This window comes from Globicephala melas, chromosome 4, assembly GCF_963455315.2.
Source record: "Globicephala melas chromosome 4, mGloMel1.2, whole genome shotgun sequence".
Lineage (NCBI taxonomy): Eukaryota > Metazoa > Chordata > Mammalia > Artiodactyla > Delphinidae > Globicephala > Globicephala melas.
This window is the reverse complement of record NC_083317.1, coordinates 14,302,292-14,308,569: the sequence shown is the minus strand read 5'-3', so window position 1 is coordinate 14,308,569 and position 6,278 is coordinate 14,302,292.

Genomic DNA, 6,278 nt, shown 5'->3' with positions numbered 1-6,278 from the left:
GGACACGAGGAGGGGGAGGGGTGGGCTGGGACGAGGTGAGAGAGTGGCATGGACATATATACACTACCAAATGTAGAATGGATGGCTGGTGGGAAGCAGCCGCATAGCACAGGGAGATCAGTTAGGTGCTCTGTGGACACCTAGAGGGGTGGGATAGGGAGGGTGGGAGGGAGATGCAAAAGGGAGGGGATATGGGGATATGTGTATACATATGGCTGATTCACTTTGTTATACAGCAGAAGCTAAGGCACCATTGTAGGGCAATTCTACTCCAATAAAGATGTTGGAAAAAAAAAAAAGAAGAAGAAATACTCTCACCATGTAGTGTAAACCCTTGACATTTGTCTTGTTTTACTTTTTTCTTTTTGTAAGTCAAGTGCCTGACTTAAGCTTTGATTACCCAGGCATCCACTTCAAAGAGACATCCACTTCAAAGAAGATATCTCAAATAAACACATTTCCAGCCATATGATTAGATAAAGAGAGTCAAGCCACCTTTGTTTTAGAGCTCTTGGTTGATTTCAATAACTGACCATTTGGGCCATTTGTTTCTTTTTCTCTTCCTGCACTGTAAATTCTCACTCTTATGTATTAATTCACCAATAAAAAGTAAGACCATGAAACCCTAGGTCTTCACCCTCAACCTCAATAAAAGCAGAACCTCAGACCCATGCATTCCCTCTCTCTCCCCTTGACCTCGCTGTGTGACCCCAGGTGTGTTGTGTAATTTCCAGGTCCTGTAAGTAATAAACCTTTTCTTTTTTCCCCAAAGTTTCCTGATTATTGCTAATAGTTTCTAACAATTATAAAAACCACAGGGCAGGTCCCACCACATCAGTCCAACTGTGACAGTAATGGATAAAGTGATATTGTAACAAGACTATTGCTGTAGCATTGGTTTGGTTGCTATTCCAGCCATCTTTACATCCCTGGATCCTGTATGGTTTGTTAAATTAATCTCCCAGCTTACCAACAGGTTCTTTGAGTTACCTGTACTATCAATAAATTTATTTTTTAAGTGGTTTCCATCTCTTCCAATCAAGAACTATGTTATATATATCCAATTTCTCCTTACATTCTTTACTTCTGGAAGAAAAATACATGATGAAGACAATGATAATGACTTGGTAATCTTTCTTTTAACTACTTCCTTGCTTAGTAAATAGTGCTTTCCTAAGATCTCTGAACAGAACCTTGGAGTAGACAGGCGGATAGAAGAAGTAGACTGGTGGAGAGAACGTGGATTTGAGCCTCTTCATATGGTACAAATGACTGTTGGAATGTGGGTTCTGATAATTTAATTGTGCATTTACTGTCTACCTAGGAAGCAATGCAGTGTTTTATATGGGCTGTTTAAATCTTTTTAGCAAATTATTTCAGTTCTCATTTTAGCATAAAAATATAGCATAAAAGAAATTCAACTTATAATTAGATCATATCAAGTTTAACTTATAATAAGATCATATCAAGTTTAAGAACCATCTGGTATTACAGTCTTAATAGGAATCTAGTATTACAGCAATGAATGAAAAAAGAAAGACATCTCACTGTATGAGTCTGTAATGAATTTCAATGTAGCTGCATTAAACTTGAGTAAATCTAGACTTCAATGAAGGAGCTCACTATTGAGCAGGGGAGAAAGAAAAGCAAACATCACATTATAAAATAAAGGTTGTTGTGAAAAAATAAAACACATGAAAAGAATATAGTTGAGGACAGATTTTTTATTTTTATTTTTTCAGGACCATGATGTAAGAATAGTTTTTATATGCTAAGCCTTACAGGATAAGGAGGTGCTTCTATGGAATGAAATAGAGGAAAAAGGTATTATACAGCAATGAAAGTATTAGAGTAATAATTATACCTATAGCTCAAGTCTATTGTTTACTCTGGCCATTCTTTGGGCTTTACAAACATTAGCTCATTTAATCCTCACAACATTACAGGGAAAACAATGAAATCATCTTCAATTTTCAGATAACAAAAATGAGACTTAATGAGGTAAAATAAATTGCCCAAGGTAATAGAGTTATTCGACATTGACATTGTAACCCAAGCGGTCTGACTTCAATGGATGTAAAAGAGAATGTCATCTTAAGATGTGAATGGAGTAAAAGTTGATTTAAGAAGACTCTTAATGGAGAATATTGTGATGAAGAGATGAAAAGATGTCAAGTAAAGGAGAAGAATTGGTGATGAAGAAGATGAGATCTCTTTTAGGAAGATTTAAATGGCAGAATTAAAGATAAATCAATGAATGAGGAGAGGAGACAAATTGAGAATTATTTTCGTGATTGATTTTTCAGTCTTGTAGTATTAGGTGGATGGAAATACCAGAACAAAGGGTCTGGAGGCAGAAAGGGTACATGTGTAAGAATAAACTATTAGACCATGTTGAGGTTCAGTTGCCTACATAGACACACATTTGGAAACATTCTCCAAGCAGAAAAAATATCAGAAGAAAGGCTAGATTAAGACAGATACAATATAGTGCAAATAAAAACACATAGTAATGGGTTTCCCTGGTGGCGCAGTGGTTGAGAGTCCGCCTGCCAATGCAGGGGACACGGGTTCGTGCCCTGGTCCGGGAAGATCCCACATGCCACGGAGCGGCTGGACCCGTGAGCGTGGCCGCTGAGCCTGTGCGTCCGGAGCCTGTGCTCCGTGACGGGAGAGGCCACAACAGTGAGAGGCCTGCGTACCGCAAAAAAAAACAAAACACAAAAAAAACAAAACAACATAGTGCCAGTTAAATTTGAATTTCAGGCAAATGATTTTTTTTTTTAGTACAAGTACGTTCCATTTGATATTTTGCACATTCCTATTTTTAAAATGTATTTTTTGTTTATCTGAAATTTAAATTTCACAGGTTGTCCTGTTTTTAATTTGGCATCCCTACAAACTGGATATATAGATTTGAGAGTCATCAGCTTGCAGAGAAGAGATCACTGATTGCCTTGAGTAATGACATTACCTAAGAAAAGAATTCTCAAAGGTGAGGGTAGACAATGATGTCCTTGATAATATACAAAGTTTTGCCCATTTTCTCATCGACTCTCTTTGCCTTATGACTTTTTAGTGTTCTCCCAGTCTGACCCCTAGTTCAGCCATATAAGATGCTTTGACCAAGAAAATGAGATAGAATTAATGGTGTGTCAGTTCTGGGTTTGGGTATCCAATATCCTTGCAGGTATTTATTTTGCTCTCATACCCCTGACATTTGCATGAAAACACATCTGGTCTAGCCTATTGGAGTATGAAAGATGTGTGGTGCAGAGCCAAGTACCCACACCAACCCCCAGTCATGTTAGTGAACCCAGAAAATCTATCTCATTTCCCCCAGCTCTCGGATGAGCGTTAGACTTATTTTTGTATACAGTTGAGGTTTGTAGTCATTAACCAGCAATGTGATGGCAGCATGAAGGTACATTCTTATAACCGACCATCTTTACTACATGTATACGAACTTGTGCTGAGGTTGAAAATCTTTTACTTTTTAATTTATCATTGATTATTATTATCTCACAACTCACTATTGTGTGATTTGGGATAAGTAATTTAGCCTCTCAAACTATCATTCCCACACTTATTACCCTAGAATAGCAACAATCTCTTAAAATTCTGAAGTTTAGGTGTGACAATGACAGGCAAAGTAAGAACACAATAAATATGTTATTATTACTAGTAGTTATATTGACGTTGGCTTATGATTATGCCTTTGTACCAAGCAGAGTGCTTAGCATATTGTAAACGGTTAATAAATATCTGTGAAAAAGATGATGAAGCATGATGTTTAAAATAAAAATAAAAGTTTATTTTTCATTTTCATCAATAGAATCATATTATTATAATAAATGACTTCTAATTTAATGAAGAATGTGACATAAAAAAATAATTAATAGATTAGTGCTAGCAGAGATTTATTCAGTACATACTTTATGAAATACTTTAAATGGATCAAACATTGCTCTAGACACTGAAGATTCAGCAGTAAGTAAAACATATTAAGTCTCTGCTCATATGGAGTTTACACTTCCTGGGGAAGACAAACCATATATGTGAATAAATAAGCAAATATATAATATCCATTGGTGATAAGTGTTATGAGGAAAAAGGTACATAGTGGAGTAGAGGCCAATAAGGTAGTCAGGAACGGGCATTTGTACGTGATGTTGTTGGGTGCCTTGTGGAATACAAGAAGGCATCCCAACAGAGATAATAATTAGATTGATATTTGAAGATGAGTAGGAGCTCATCATGAAAAGAGAAGACCATATCATCTGAGGTGAGGAAGGAGCTAGGACAAAGGCAATTATTTGAGAAAGATTATGGATTATTTAGGTAATTACACATATTCATTCAGTCAGTGTTTACTGAGCTTCATATCTGGTGGACCAAATTTATGATCCATGTTTTTCTGCAAATTGATTTTTAATTGAATTCTTTCCATATCAGCACATTGGGAGCTGAATTATTCTCTTCATAATAGCAGCATAATGTGTCATCCCAAGACAGATAAGAAACCATTTTAAACAAAGGGCTTTCAACAAAGGGACCAAAGGATGAAAGGAGGCTTTGAGGGCTTTCCTGGTGGTGCAGTGGTTAAGAATCTGCCTGCCGATGCAGGGGACACGGGTTCGAGCCCTGGTCCAGGAAGATCCCACATGCCAGGGAGCAACTAAGCCCATATGCCACAACTACTGAGCCTGCGCTCTAGAGCACGTGAGCCACAACTACTGAAGCCCGCGCGCCTAGAGCCCATGCTCTGCAACAAGAGAAGTCACCACAATGAGAAACCTGTGCACCACAAGGAAGAGTAGCTCCTGCTCGCCACAACTAGAGAAAAGCCCGCACGCAGAAACGAAGACTCAATGCAGCCAAAATAAATAAATTAAATTAAATTAAAAAAAAAAAAAAAAAGAAAGGAGGCTTTGAGTCCTGGAAACCAGACCTAGAGACTGGTCATACAGTCATACAGAGTGAAGTAAGTCAGAGAAAATCAAGTATCATATAATATTGCTTATATGTGGAATCTAGAAAAATGGTACAGATGAACTTATTTGCAAAACAGAAATAGAGACACAGATGTCGAGAACAAACTTATGGTTACCAAGGGGGGAAGGAAGTGGGATGAACTGGGAGATTGGGATTGACATATATACACTACTATGTATAAAATAGGTAACTATTATCTATAGAGAACCTACTATATAGCACAGGGAACTATACTCAATGCTTTGTGATGACCTAAATGGGTAGGAAATCTAAAAAAGAGGGGCTATATGTACGTATAACTGATTCACTTTGCTGTACAGCAAAAACCAACACAACATTGTAAAGCAACTATACTCCAATAAAAATTAAATTTATAAAAAGAAAAAGAAAAAATGAATAGATGAGAATGTATAGCCATAGCCCAAGAGATAAACGATAACTATAGACTTTAAAAAATTAGTAAACTGAAATACATACATTAAGTAGGCAGCACAAAATGGTTACCAATTGGATATGGATGAGAGAAAAGACATGTGAAGCCTCTCCAAATTCTGACCAGAGTGGCTGTATGGATCACTGTGCCATTATCAACAAACTGGACAATAGAATTCACATGGTTTCTACAGCCCATAGCAAGGTGTTTGGCAAGAACATAACTAAATATATGCCAATATTAAGCCTCAGAATCTCCAAGTTCATAGCTATAGTTATAGGCGGATTCATAGATTTAGCCTAGGCCCCTTCATTTGGAGACCAGCAATTATATTTGTTAAATATATTAAAAAAAAATAAACTTTGATTCAGACTTGGAAAATGGACTAGGTATACTGAATTTTTATTCTATACATACATATGATAAAATATTTACTAAACTGCCCTTTCATATTAATAGAGTACTTTTCATTGATTAAAGAGTTTTTATATTTATTTTTATCATTAGATTTCCTGTGACCAATTTAAGCTGTAATGAGTTGTGATTATGAATGTTATGTCTCTAAAACCCTTTTTAGTGGGGGTAAGAAATTTTACTTTTTGTATCCACATTTCAAGAAATTACTCTCCCTCCACTCTATCCTTTAACATTAATCTTGGATCCTAAATTATGCAACCTTTATTTACTAGCATACCAGGGATAAAACTAACACTATTATGCTTTCTTCAAAATTAGGACCTTATTTTTAATCAAGAGATTTCTCCCCTACTTATTTTCTAACGTATTACTGGCATAATAGATATAAACAAAATTCTCTCAACAGAACTATTTAGTGATCGCAATTTTAAAA